This window comes from Orbicella franksi, chromosome 15 (genome assembly GCF_964199315.1).
Source record: "Orbicella franksi chromosome 15, jaOrbFran1.1, whole genome shotgun sequence".
Classification (NCBI taxonomy): Eukaryota; Metazoa; Cnidaria; class Anthozoa; order Scleractinia; family Merulinidae; genus Orbicella; species Orbicella franksi.
Genome location: NC_138159.1, coordinates 8,136,901 through 8,151,900, shown reverse-complemented (window position 1 = coordinate 8,151,900; position 15,000 = coordinate 8,136,901). Strand labels below are relative to the sequence as shown.

At 39.4% G+C, this 15,000-nt stretch overlaps 1 protein-coding gene and 1 long non-coding RNA gene across 2 annotated transcripts in view; one reads left to right on the top strand and one right to left on the bottom strand.

Annotated features, from left to right (window-relative positions):
* Positions 1 to 14,573, bottom strand: part of LOC145470371 (uncharacterized) — a 49,783-nt gene extending 35,210 nt beyond the window's left edge. The window contains exons 1-4 of the long non-coding RNA XR_014042482.1: positions 14,564 to 14,573; positions 14,176 to 14,190; positions 13,948 to 14,003; positions 10,077 to 10,150 (exon numbers count right to left, since the gene is read on the bottom strand). This is a non-coding gene — a long non-coding RNA (uncharacterized LOC145470371). The remainder of the gene's footprint in view (positions 1 to 10,076; positions 10,151 to 13,947; positions 14,004 to 14,175; positions 14,191 to 14,563) is intronic.
* The window catches only part of LOC145470714 (serine/threonine-protein kinase PAK 4-like), an 84,245-nt gene that overhangs the window by 58,910 nt on the left and 10,335 nt on the right, over positions 1 to 15,000 (top strand). The gene's annotated exons all lie outside the window — the stretch shown is intronic.

Sequence of the window (15,000 nt, the reverse complement as noted above, 5' to 3'; positions counted from 1 at the left end):
TTTTCGTCTCTGAAAGGAATATTCTCTCAGTTCATAGAAACAGATATACGCCAGCAAGGGGAATATGTGTGTCACATCAGGACCTTATGAAAACTAACCAATTACAACCATTGGCAGTACCTGTTGTTCTTTGAATAAAAAGCTTGGTGAGCAAGTTACAATGGCGGAGGTTTTTTCGCAGGTTTGTTTACTGTGGAAAATTACCAGCTAAAATATGCGCGACAAAGTCCATTGCATACTAGTGCAAGTTGGGACTGAAAGACAGAGAAATTTTAATCTAAAAAAAAAAAAAACATTAAAAGATGCGCAATTTTGTAAGATGATAGACTGATTGTTTTCGTGCCGTGGGGTGATCAAGGCCAAAATAACAATCTTTTGAAAGCCAGTGAGACTTGAGAGCGCGAAAGCAAAGTAGTAGGATTAAAATGCCTATGAACAACAAATGTGCAAAATACCTGGAACAGACTCTGCTGTCGTAACTGTTTAATTGGTTTTGCTGATTTGTTGTCCTGTTGTTTCTTCAAAGGATCAAAATCTGCAATAACAATCCAATGAACATTGACGTTAAAACAACCTTCGTAAATGACACTTTAAAGAACTAGATTCTTCCTTAGACTTCTGACAGTGTTAACAACAAACATCAGACGAACTATTTATTCAGGCAATCGAAACATGAATCTGTTACCACATTGTTAAACAAATAAAAAAGTTTAGCACTACCTTGTGATGTTTCGGCTCAAATCAGCACCACAAAGTAATCGCTACTTCCTCTTTCTCCTCTTTACCAAACACCTGTGAATAAATCAAAAAGCTTCAACGTCAGATCGAAGGAAAAGGAAAGTGCAGATGAAGTAATATTTAACTAAGAGGAGACACTCTTCATATTACAACCTTTGTCAGAATAAAATAAGAAATAAAACCACCCTCTCCCCAATCAAAAATCAACGATGAAACGGAGCTAAACCTAAAATGCGCCTTTTTTTGTCATTGAAATGGGGGAAGGGGTGGTCTTAATTTCTCATTGAATCGAAGTTGTCCATGATTGTTAATTTTCCCCTTAGTAACACTGTGACAAAAGTTTCTCTGTTGTGTTTACATAGCAAAGTGATACCTTACGTCTCTCAAACACGTACAGTGTATCATTCCGTGCCAACTGAATTTCCTGAAACAGATTTATCCTCAATTCTAAATTTGTGTCTTGTTGCTGTGTGGTAGGTTCGATTACCAGCCGCTTTTCGAGGAACATTGACCGAACTTGAGAGATAGCGGCGGCAATCGCGCCTACTTTATAAGCATATTTTGCATTTTTTAACACCACACTGTAAATTACGTTGACGAAATGAAATTGACTCAGAAAATGGAATGTTTCAGTAGGTAGTGGCAATTCTAAACACACCTTGTTACATACTCTTACATATTATAAGTTCAACAATAGAAAATGAAATTGAAAATGTACGAGCGACGGGTTATCTGATCTCCGCACATATTTAAATGATGGCTTAAAAATCACGAAGTGACCACAAGACATAAACATAATAAAGGGTCAACTTGAACTGTATGTAGACTGAAGTAGACTTCTGAAATTTCCTTTCACTAAATTTAACATTCCGCCAGAACAAGAATCGATTTCCCTTATATTTTCTCCCCTTTCTATATTTTTGATTTGATTTTGATCGCTTTATGTGGCTTTTATTAACACGCCACCGAAAAACAACATTTCAATAATGTCGATTTCCGGCTCTTGCTTCATAAGAATTGTAACCTTTCTGTTTCGCACTTATACTTACAATTAATTTACCTATTTTCGTTTTGTTCAGTGCCTTTTCAGTGATCAGATCTAATCTCTCCTTACAACAACAATGCATAAACAAGCGAGCAGGTCGGCTGAAATAAGGAATTGTCATTGACGCAATTATTTTGTTACTGAGACAAATTCTCCCAGTTCGTACTATAAGAAATAGATATACAACAGTAAGGAGAATTTGCGTGTCACATTAGGGCAGAACCAAAACTAACTACAGTAATTACAACCATTCGTAATTCAATCCATTGCTTTTTTACTAAAAAAAACTTGTTGAGCAAGTTATAATGCCGGAGTTTTCTTCGCCGGTTTGTTCGCTACGGGAAATCATCAAATGTCTATTGCCCAACAGTGAAAAAGTGCGAGCTTGCATAATCAGAAGTTTTGCAGCGACTAGAATCTACGACTGGCAATTTTCTTAGACAGATCTTTTTCGACAGAGAAATCGATCTTCTAAACGGCACTGAGAATTCAAAGACTTCGCCGGAATTTCTCGTTTTGATTGCAAAGACACACGAGATCTTCTCGAGTTCGTAAACCTTGGCATTTTCCTTGCTACGTTTGTTTTAATTCGCATTTTCTTCGACCTAAATGTGCTAAGAAAAAAAAAAAAAAATGCAATTTATGCAATGATAAAGGGACATGTATGTATGTACTGTACTTACAATTGTCTTGTTTCGCAGAATCTAAGACCATCCCAAAAATTCTGAAGTTCACTTCGTTCTTAATGCCGTGAATCCAAATTGTAAATTGACTGAAAATTTAAAAGAATGTGCTCTGTGAAGCATTATTTGATCTGCTTACATTCCGAAGTCTCCAGTTTGCATGACTTTTCGTCACTAGAATGCTTAGATCAACAAACAGGTCAACATATAAAGTGACCATCACTATATTTAGCTTTCTGTTATGAATCCCTTCCTCGTGTTAAAGCCAAAGCGACTTGTGTTTGACTGCTTTATCAGTGATCCTAAAAGTTACTAGTAGCAAAAAAGTAGGGTTGAAGAAAAAAGTAAAAACTAATCACGGTCTTTAGTAAAGCGCTCGATGTATCCTTGTGGCAACCACTTCAGCAGTTCACTTTATTGTCAGATCAACATCTTATTTCTCACGACGCATTTCAGAGAAGTCAAGTGTACAGGTCTAGAGAATTTTTAAACTGATCACCCATGCAAAGAACCAAGTGAATTCATTGCAGAAGTCCAAGAGAGACAATTTAAATGTGTTCGTCTTGGTGATCAAAGGACGTTAACATTTTGATAAGAGATATTCTGAACAAGAGCGTAGAACTCGCGATAATAATTTAAGTTCGACTCTATAATGGACACGTTCCAAGTATTTGCAGTAATCAGTAGCCTGATTGCGTAACATAGCAACAACAAAAATTGACTGACAGATTACTTCAATTTTGATTTTCACTGTGACCTTTGTACGACATACTTTGGTCACGTGTCTTCATCAAAACTAAAGAGCCACCAGAGTTTATATCCTCATCAGGCATAAGAGGTGCGAAATGTGCATATGTTGACAACTTTTCAGCTCGTTATCGTCCTTTTGGAAACCAGTGCAGTTAGAATTTCAGAGTAATGCGGCGGTGCATCTCACGATATTTAGCCAGTAAATAGGAAAAATGTTCATGTAAATATATGTTTGTGCAGTGCAGATAATCCGTCGCCCAGATATCGAAAGTAATTTTCAAATAGTTACGCTGTTTTCCGGTTGCCACAGACCCTAGACCACAGACGTAAAGCGTGGCGAAGTGTCTGCTTTATTTATCTTCTATAAGATCCATTTTCTCGACTCCATTTTTTAATGCATTTTTGTTACTGCGTGACAGTGTATACTATATATAGAGACTGAACGAGAATCTTGTCTGGAACAAAATCGTTTGGATCTTCATTCGTGTTATCGTGAAGTTCGGTCGGAGGGCATTCGCGAACAGATTGAATGTTCGACGTTTACGGTGTAATACCGGTTTTGATCTTTTTGTCATATTCCAAATAAAAAATATCTTTTCTTCTGAGGTTTTAGTTTCATCAGATATATAGCCTGCGAACAGGCTCCCGGCGAGGGCGGAAAAAAACATTCGGCGAGCGCGGAACTGAAGAATTTGGAAAGTGGAGCGATCAGGGCGGGACGTGGGAGCCTGTAGACTTTGTTTTTGATGTGCCTGTCCGCCCTTGGTGATTAGCCTGTAACAAATCAGTCAATGCGGTAATTAGACCTGTCAAGAAGCTACGTTTTCTGTACTGGTAAACAGTTCTAAAAATCGACCTAATCTAGCCTGCAGAGCAGGCGAGATTTTTTTCGAGCGAGCGCTCACATCATAAAAAGTTTAGCCGCCATCTTAAATTTTTCATGCAATGGAAGACTGGGGAGAGAGAGAAAGTTTTACCAAGGGGGTGAATGATAGGCAAGAGGAAGGATAGGGGAGGGGTGGAGCGAAGAAAATCTCGCCTGCCCGAGGTCATTGTTCTTTTAGGAAACTCCGTTCGCCCACGAACGGAGTTTCTGATTGGTGTGGCCTGACCCTGCCTGTCAATTCTCTGTCAGTCAGTTTTGTTTCGTTCGTGCGGGTAAGAAATATGGCAAACTCTGTCGAAAGTGATGTTGTTAGTTTCGATTCCGCTCTCGAGGAATCTCTCAAGCGTTTATGTGAACTTGAAATGTCTCGCGAATTACGAACGGAGCAAAAAGACGCAATTTCCACACTGGTATCCGGAAAAGATCTGTTGGCAGTGCTGCCCACTGGCTTTGGGAAAAGCTTAATATTTGCGTAAAATGGGGTTGACTAGCCTACACGACTTCTACGGTTCGTGACATTTGCACACTTGCCGTTCTCTGTTCGGTCACTCGACCTTTCTTGTCGCTTCACTCGTGTTCATGAAGGACACTTCATGTTGTGTAATAAGGAGGAATTTTAAGCAGAGTTGAGCCGTTAGATCGTGCCATGGCAAATTTTTATAAGTCATAGGTCTGCATGGTTTGCGCTGTTATCTGCATGTCGACTCGTTGAGTTTGACACCTCTGTAATTTGCCATGTGTTTATGCATTGTTTAGGCTCATTTCTATTGCAAGATATGCTTTTAAGTCTCCATGAATTTGCTTTTGAGGGACAAAATATGAAATTTACCGTGAACATGTTGCTTACTTGCATTCTATATTGTGACACCGGGCCCGGCTGTGACTAGAACTGTTTACAAGCGCAGTAGGTAGATCCTTATCACGGATATCATATTTGTTCTCGCACGATTTTCTTCGGAGACACTGTAACTTTACTTTGAGAAAGCTATACGTTTGTCTAGAGACATTCTTATGTTTCTTGCAGCTATCTGATCGAGCGTATGTTTCTCTTGCTCGATGTATAGGTTTATTCCTCCTTTGATTGTTCTGGCACCACATGATTCAAATGTAGCTGTTTACGCGCAAGTCCTGTCAACTGTTTTGCGTGTTTTCTATGCCATTGTTCGGCTTAGTTCAGGCAAGACCATGGTTTCGATCCTCCATGTGGATCTCATCAGTTGCCGGTATTTCTAAAATACTCTGTACGTCTGAAGTCGCTAGCACAACACGTACCTCTGTGAGAATAAAAGACATCCTGGGGCTTGGCACATACCTTTCGTGGTGTGTACCCTTGTGAGACTTCCGGTGTCGAGAAACCTCATTTTGATTGGTTACCCGCTCATTTCCGGAAATGCAGTGAAGCGCAACTAATCAGGAGGTGTTTCGCATTTTAACCGCCTTTTCGGGCAGGCGTCTTCTCATTTTTCCCCTCCCCCATCCCCCACCGTCTAACATGGCGGTCTAACAAGGCGGTCTAAAAAGGCGGTCGCAAGGTTGTAACGCTAACTCGCCCCAATAAGACGCCTGCACTGCAGGCTAGTCCCCCATATCAGACCCCAACATACAATACGAGACCCCGACCTACCATATCAGACCCCAACGGACCAATTCAGACCCCGATCATATCAGTCGGGTTTGACTGTTTTATGTGTCGCGTGTAACTTTATGTTAACTGTTGTGCTAAGTAATACAGTAGTTCTTCAGTAGTGTACTGAAATTATTATGAAATATGGCTATTACGAATAACAAACTGCAAGTTCACTGGAAGAGAAAGTCGCCATTGTGGCAACTTCCTTTCTAGCCTATAGACTTCACAGCATCGCGTTTCTTATTACCGCATTCTGGTACTACTTTGTTAGGAAATATATAAATTATAAATACTTTTAAAATATATTTTTGAAGCAAGCATCCGTCCCAAAACGTTCTAAGATAATTATATGTATCACTTTGGTTCAAGTCACGCAACCAGCGTCTTGAAATTTTATTGACCTGCAAATGCCTTTGTTTAGTAGCAGACTTCGCTGACAGATTGGTATCATGTCCGTCTCAGAACGAAGTTATTATCCGATTGCTTCATGTAGTCACGCAATTCTCACACTCGCATATTACTCGTTTAATGTACCGAAGCTTTTCTATGCAATAAGGTAGATCGACGAGAAGTGTATAACACGTTGATAAAGATCAAGCGTAAGGTGATTTTATAGCATTTCTTTATTGGGATATTTGTATAATTTCACGCCCGAAATTTTTATAGTTATATTCATCGACAGCACTGGAAGGCCTCTTTCACTGTTTTTAAATACCGGTTTAAGCAATGTCGTATAGGTGAAAATAAGTCGTCTACTTGCAACCAGAGGGTATGGACTCCCATTAAATGACCAATTTATTCCACGTAAATACATGTCGTTGACTGAAATTTTAAAATGAAGTTTCACGTTTGGCCTCTCCCGAATCAAATGAATAACCCCCTTCAGGCGGCTAGTATGTCTGCTCATAAATGTGCGCGGCTGAGAGATTGCCGAAAAATGAATCTTTGGCGAAGGTTCGAGGGTTTCTGATGATTGTTGTAGTCGCGCACGAAAAGCGTGGGGTCTGAGATTGTAGGTGTCATGTTCAGGGCCTGATATTGTAGTCTCGCGCGAAAAGCGTGGGGTCTGACATTGTCGAGGCCTGATATTGTAAGCTTGCATGAAAAGCGTGGGGTCTGAAATTGTGGGTGTCATGTTCGGGAACCACGGGGACTGATATTGTAGTCTCGCGCGAAAAACGTGGGGTCTGACATTGTCGGGGCCTGATATTGTAAGCTCGCGCGAAAAGCGTGGGGTCTGAGATTGTAGGTGTCATGTTCGGGGCCTGATATTGAAGTCTTGCGCGAAAAACGTAACAACCCCGGACGGGTACTTTGGGAATTTCTGGGTGAGGGTGTGCCGCTGGGACCCTGGAACCCTTAGCCTATACCAGAGTTAGTTCAACTGAATTTTGCTACCCTATACTAGAGTGAACTCCCCAAATCCCTTCATCTATCGACACTGTTGAGGCTGATTTGCGTAAATTTAAACTTGCCGATTTGATTTTTTTTTTTTACATTTTTGAGTGGCAATTCCTGGTTTCCTTAGTCTAGATAAAATCTTCAACCAACTAGTCAGTTTTGTGAAAAATTATACCCTATTCTAGACCCAAACGCTCTGATTTATACACCCTATCCTAGAGTAAACTGCTTGAAAAACATACCTTTCACAGCGGCACATACCTATATAGCCCATATATGGCAGTGCCCCTCCCCCCCCCCCAGGGTAGCAATCAACATTGTCGTGGCCTGATATTGTAAGCTCGCACAAAAAGCGTGGGGTCTGAGATTGTAGGTGTCATGTTCGGGGCCTGATATTGTAGTCTCGCGCGAAAAGCGTGCTGTCTGATATTGTCGGGGCCTGATATTGTGGTCTCACACGAAAAGCGTGGGGTCTGAGGTGGAAGGTCTGAGGTGGGGGGTCTGAGGTGGTGGGTCTGAGGTGGTGGGTCTGAGGTGGGGGGCTTGGGGCCTGAGATGGGGGGTCTGTGATAGAAAGTCTGAGGTGGAGAGCCTGAGATGGGGGGTCTGAAATCGGGGGCCTGAGATGGGAGAACGTTCCAAACCTTGATCGAGATAGCGGCGGCAATCGCGCCTACTCTTTAAGCATATTTTGCATTTTTGAACACCACACTGTAAATCACATTGACGAAATGAAATTGACTCAGAAAATGGAATGTTTCAGTAGGTAGTGACAATTCTAAACACACCTTTTTACATAATCTTACATATTATAAGTTCAACAATAGAAAATGAAAGTTAAAAACGTGCGAGCGACGGGTTATCTGATTTCGCCACATATTGACAATGATGGCTTAGAAATCAGGAGCTGACCACAAGACAAGACTAAGACTAGATTTAACATTCCGTCACAACAAGAATCGATTTCCCTTCTTTTTTCTCCCCAAACTGTTATTTTTGATTTGATTTTCATCGCTTTATGTGGCTTTTGTTAACACGACCCTTTCCCGCCAAAAAACAACAACATTTGAATAGTGTCGATTTCCGGTCCTAGCTTCATAAGAATTGTAAACTTTCTGTTTCGCACTTACTTACAATTAATTTACCTATTTTCGTTTTGTTCAGTGCGTTACAATGATCAGATCTAATCTCCCCTAACAACAACAGTGCAAAATTAAGCGAGCAGGTCGGCTGAAATAAGGAATTGCCATTGACGCAATTATTTTGTGACTGAAACAAATTCTCTCAGTTCGCACTATAAGAAATACATATACACCAGTAAGGAGAATTTGCGTGTCGCATCAAGGCAGAACGAAAACTAACTAATTACAACCGTTCGTACTTCTATCCATTCTTTTTTGACTGAAAAAAAACGAGATTGAAAATTAGAATGTGCTCTGCGAAGCGTTTTTTGATCTTCCACATTCCGAACAGTCGACAATTTCAATCACTTGTCATCTCAGAATGCTTGGATCAACAAAAAGGTTAGCCCACTAAGTAATGATCAAAGCTCTAGAACGTTTCATCACTATATTTAGCTGCCCTCCATTTTGACTTCCCTTCCTGTGGCAAAAACTATATACATGTATTAAAAAAAAAATTATGATTTGTGTTTCACTGCTTTATGTGTGTGTGCATTATGTTCTTGTTAATTACTAGACTGTTGTAGAAAAAATAGGCTTGAAGGAAAAGTGTAAATTAAAACGTGGTCTTAAGTAAAGCGCCGGTTAATCATTGTGGCAACTGCTTCAATCCGGCTTCATATTATAGACAGATCAGCATCTTATTTCTCACGACGTATGTCGGTAAAGTCTAATATACAGGTCTAGAGAATTTTTAAACTGATCATCCATGCCAACAGCCATAACAAATCCTTGGAGAAGTCCAAGAGATATAATTTGTATGTTTTCAAAGGACGATGTGTCAGTGATTGTATGACTGCCTGAGTAATGTCAACATTTGATGGTTTTGAATGAGACCGTGCAACGCGCGATATTCATTAAAGTTCAACTCAATAATGAACACGTTCCAAGTATTTGCAGTAATCGCGGCGGTTTAATTGTATAACATAGCAACAAGAGGACTTCATTGAGAGATCGGTTTGTTTTGCTTTTCGCAGTGACCTTTGTACGACAAACATTTACTATGGTAGTTTTGCAGTTGACTATAGGGATGGAAAGAGAACCTTGTTTGGAACAAATTCGCTTGGATTGCTATTTGATTTATCTTGAAGTTCGGCCGCAAAACATTCGCTGCCAAGAAGTGTATTGCCGATTTTTATGTTACTTTGCCATATCCCAAAATAAGAAATTACATATCCTGCTGAGGTTCTAGTTCATCAAATATAATACCCTCCAAAAACTTCATGTTTCACAATTGCGTTCAGTGCCTTACAGCGATCAGATCTAATCCTCTTCAGAACAACGACAACGCAAAATTAGCGAAGACCCATCAACACAATTTTTTGTCACTAAAAAGAATTCTCTCTGTTCGTAGAAATAGAATATACACCAGTAAGGAGAATTTGTGTGTCACATCAGGACAGTATAAAAACGATTGACTAAAAAACTTGGTGAGCACGTTATAACAGCAGAGGTTACGTTTTTTTGCCGGTTTGTTTACTGCGGGAAATTACCAACTAAAATTAAAATGCCTCTGAACAACAAACGTGTAAAATACCTGAAACAGACTTGGTTTTGCTGAATTGTTGTCCTGTTTCTTCAAATGATCAAAATCTGTAATAACAATTCAATGAACATTGACGTTAATACAACCTTCCTACTTTGGGTAAGTAGTTTTTTCCTTAGACTTTTTACAGTGTTAACAACAAACATCAGACGAGCTATTTATTCAGGCAATCGAAACGTGAATCTGTTACCACCTTGTTATCAAATGACGAAGTCCTACCTTCTGATGTTTCGGCTCAAGTCAGCACCACAAAGGAATCGCCACTTCCTCCTTTTTATTTCTTTACCAAGCACCTGTGAATAAATCAGAAAGCTTCGACGTCAGATTGAAGGAAACGGAAAGAGCCTATAAAGTGACATGCATTCTTCTTACTACAATCTTCGTCAGAATCAAATAAGAAATAAAACCACCCCTTCCCCGAATCAAAAATCAACGATGAACTGGCGCTAAACCCAAAACGAGCCATTTTTTTCCCATCATTGAAATTGTCCAAGATTGTAAATTTTAGTGACACTGTGACAATCATCTCTATGTTGCGTTTATATAGAGAGAAGTGATTTGCCGCAGTGACCAGTACCTCACGTGTCTCAAACACGAACAGTGTGTCATTCCGTGCCAATTGAATTTCCTGAAACAAATTTATCTTCAACTCTAAGTTTGTGTCTTGTCGCTGTGTAGGTAGGTTCGATTACCAGCCGCTTTTCGAGGAACAAAGACCGACTCGAAACTGATAGCGGCGGCAATCAACCTTAGTCTATAAGCATATTTCATTTGCGTTTTTGAAGACCACACTGTAAATTACATTGACGAAATGAAACTGCCTCAGAAAATGGAATGTTTTAGTAGGAAGTAACAATTCTAAAACACACGTTTTTATACTGTTACATATTATAAGTTCAGCAATAGAAAATGAAAGTAAAAATGTGCAAGCGACGGGTTACCTGATGTCGCCAAAATACGGGATTGACAATGATGGCTTAGAAATCACGAGCTGACCACAAGACAAAAACCTAATAAAGGGTCGACTTGAACTAGACTGAAGTAGACTTCTAGAATTTCCCTTCACTAAATGCAACATTCCGTCACAACAAGGATCGATTTTACTTATATTTTCTCCCCTTTCTGTTATTTTTGATTTCATTTTCATTGCTTTATGTGGCTGTTGTTAATACGAACCCCTCCCGCCAAAAAACAACAACAACAACAACAACAACAACATTTGAATAGTGTTGATTTCCGGCCCTATTGAAGCTTCATAAGAATTGTAAACTTTCTGTTTCGCACTTACTTACAATTAATTTACCTATTTTCGCTTTGTTCAGTACCTTACAGTGATCAGATCTAATCTCTCCCTACAACAACAGTGCAAAATTACGCGAGCAGGTCGGCTAAAATAAGGAATTCCCATTGACGCAATTATTTTGTTACTGAAACAAATTCTCTCAGTTCGTACTATAAGAAATACATATACACCAGTAAGGAGAATTTGTATGCCACATTAGGGCAGAACCAAAACTAACTAATTACAACCGTTCTTACTTCTATCTATTGCTTTCTGACTAAAAGAACTTGTTGAGCAAGTTATAATGCCGGAGTTTTCTTCGCCGGTTTGTTTGCTACGGGAAATCATCTAATGTCCATTGCACAGTAGCGGAAAAGTGCGAGCTTTCATAAGGAGAAGTTTCGCAGCGACTAAAACCTACAACTGCCAGTTTTCTTAGACAGGTCTTTTTCGACAGAGAAATTGATCTTCTTTACGGTACTGAGAATTCAAAGACTTCGTCGGAATTTCTCGTTTTGATTGCAAAGATCAGACACGCGAGATCTCACGAGTTCGTAAACCTTGGCAGTTTCCTTGCTACCTTTGTTTTAATTCGTATTTTCTTAGACCTAAATATCCTAAGAAAAACGCAATTTATGCAATGATATGGAGACATGTATGTATGTACTGTACTTACAACTGTCCTGTATGGCGGAATCTAAGAGTGTCCCAGAAATTCTGAAGTTCACTTCGTTCTTTGTGTAATGCCGTGAATCCAAATTGTAAAGCAAATGAGATTGAAAACTCAATCAATAGAATGTGCTCTGTGAAGCGTTATTTGATCTGCCCACATTCTGAAGTCTACAAAAAAGATGACTTGTCATTTTAGAATGCTTGGATTAACAAAGAGGTCAACATATGAAGTGATCATCACTATAATTAGCTTTTTATCGTGACTTCCCTTCCTCATGTTTAAGCCAAAGAAATAATGACTTGTTTTTCACTGCTTTATCAGTGTTCCTAAAAGTTACTAGTAGCAAAAAAGTAGGGTTGGACAAAAAAGTAAAAACTAAAACACGGTCTTTAGTAAACCGCTCGATGTATCCGTTGCGACAACTACTTCAGTCTTCATCTTATATATTGTCAGATCACCATCTTATTTCTCACAACGTATATCGGAGAAGGAAATAACAGTGATGGCAAAGAAAGCCTAAAACGGCAGAGATCACCAAAAATCACAACGGACACACAAGAAATGAGTAAGTTTTGTTAATCTTATATGTAAAATGTTCATATTTCGGAATATTTAGCGTTCTAAATCGACCGTATTTCGTTCCCCATACCGCTACTTTCCCTTATAAAGCGTTCAAATTCTCCACGGCTCCTCATGTAATCTAACACTGCGTCAGTTCAGACTCGACTCGGGAAGAAGTTTCTCAAGTGCTTCTTTTCGCCGAATTTTTACTCGTAATCGATAGGAAAATGCTTAGTCAGATATTTCTTGTTGATTTTGAGTTAGGTTGAGACAGAGAAATGGCTTTAGTGTTTTAGTGGATGTTCATGAAATGACCATAAATCGAAAAGTTCTATGTAAACAATACGTCAGCAGAGAAAAAATATTGAAGTCCCAAACATTTTATGTGTTCTCTTTTTTTTTGAGAACCTTATTGATTGCTCTCACTAAGGGAATAAAATATTCTGACCCACTGTTTTTTGCCTAATCATTTATTCCCCAAACCCAACATTTGTGCTAAGTTTGAGCGAAACCGGTGATTTGAGCTGTATCACCTCCTGCCTGGTTCGCCTGGTTTTCTCGTGGACACACTCTTAATAAATGTAGTTTACGATAAAAATACAATTTGAGCGAGGTTTTCCACAGGCCGCTTTTTCAGATTTCTAATGGGAAGTAACCTTACTTTAACCTTAAAGACAGTTTCACGACGTATCTCGGTAAAGTCAAGTGTACAGGTCTAGGGAATTTTTAAACTGATCACTCATGCCAACAATCATAAGAACTCCTTGGAGAGGTCCACGAGAGATAATTTGTTTGCTTTCAGAGGACAATGTGTCTGTGATTGTATGACTGCCTGAGCAATGTTAGCATTTGATGGTTTTGAACGAGACCGCGAAACAAGCGATATTCATTAAAGTTCAACTCAATAATGGACACGTTCCCGGCCAAGTATTTGCAGTAATCGCGGCGGTTTAATTGTATAACATAGCAACAAGAGGACTTCATTGAGAGATCGGTTTGTTTTGCTTTTCGCAGTGACCTTTGTACGACAAACATTTACTATGGTAGTTTTGCAGTTGACTATAGGGATGGAAAGAGAACCTTGTTTGGAACAAATTCGCTTGGATTGCTATTTGATTTATCTTGAAGTTCGGCCGCAAAACATTCGCTGCCAAGAAGTGTATTGCCGATTTTTATGTTACTTTGCCATATCCCAAAATAAGAAATTACATATCCTGCTGAGGTTCTAGTTCATCAAATATAATACCCTCCAAAAACTTCATGTTTCACAATTGCGTTCAGTGCCTTACAGCGATCAGATCTAATCCTCTTCAGAACAACGACAACGCAAAATTAGCGAAGACCCATCAACACAATTTTTTGTCACTAAAAAGAATTCTCTCTGTTCGTAGAAATAGAATATACACCAGTAAGGAGAATTTGTGTGTCACATCAGGACAGTATAAAAACGATTGACTAAAAAACTTGGTGAGCACGTTATAACAGCAGAGGTTACGTTTTTTTGCCGGTTTGTTTACTGCGGGAAATTACCAACTAAAATTAAAATGCCTCTGAACAACAAACGTGTAAAATACCTGAAACAGACTTGGTTTTGCTGAATTGTTGTCCTGTTTCTTCAAATGATCAAAATCTGTAATAACAATTCAATGAACATTGACGTTAATACAACCTTCCTACTTTGGGTAAGTAGTTTTTTCCTTAGACTTTTTACAGTGTTAACAACAAACATCAGACGAGCTATTTATTCAGGCAATCGAAACGTGAATCTGTTACCACCTTGTTATCAAATGACGAAGTCCTACCTTCTGATGTTTCGGCTCAAGTCAGCACCACAAAGGAATCGCCACTTCCTCCTTTTTATTTCTTTACCAAGCACCTGTGAATAAATCAGAAAGCTTCGACGTCAGATTGAAGGAAACGGAAAGAGCCTATAAGAGTGACATGCATTCTTCTTACTACAATCTTCGTCAGGATCAAATAAGAAATAAACCACCCCTTCCTCGAATCAAAAATCAACGATGAACTGGCGCTAAACCCAAAACGAGCCATTTTTTTCCCATCATTGAAATTGTCCAAGATTGTAAATTTTTTGCCCTTAGTGGCGCTGTGATAGTCGTCTCTATGTTGTGCTTATATAGAGAGAAGTGATTTGCCGCAGTGATCAGTAGCTCACGTGTCTCAAACACGTACAGTGTATCATTCCGTGCCAATTAAATTTCCTGAAACAAATTTATCTTCAACCCTAAGTTTGTGTCTTGTCGCTGTGTAGGTAGGCTCGATTACCAGCCGCTTTTCGGGGAACAAAGACCGACTCGAAACTGATAGCGGCGGTGTCACAGTGATATGTGTATCCCCGTGATATGTGTATCCCCGCACACATATCACTAGTGATATGTGTATCCCCCGTGGGGATACACAAAACACTGATACGCGCCTGGACATTCAACGAACAAAATGGCGACTCGGTTGCGAGGTTCCGACGAGCGCTGTAAAGAGTAGAAGAAACCAGAAATGAATTCGCGCCCAACGGAGCAGATTAGGATTTCTTGAGTTTATTTGAGTTCCAACCGACTCGATTGTATATCTGACTAAAACTTCGAACAGCGGATACGCATATCACTAATTAT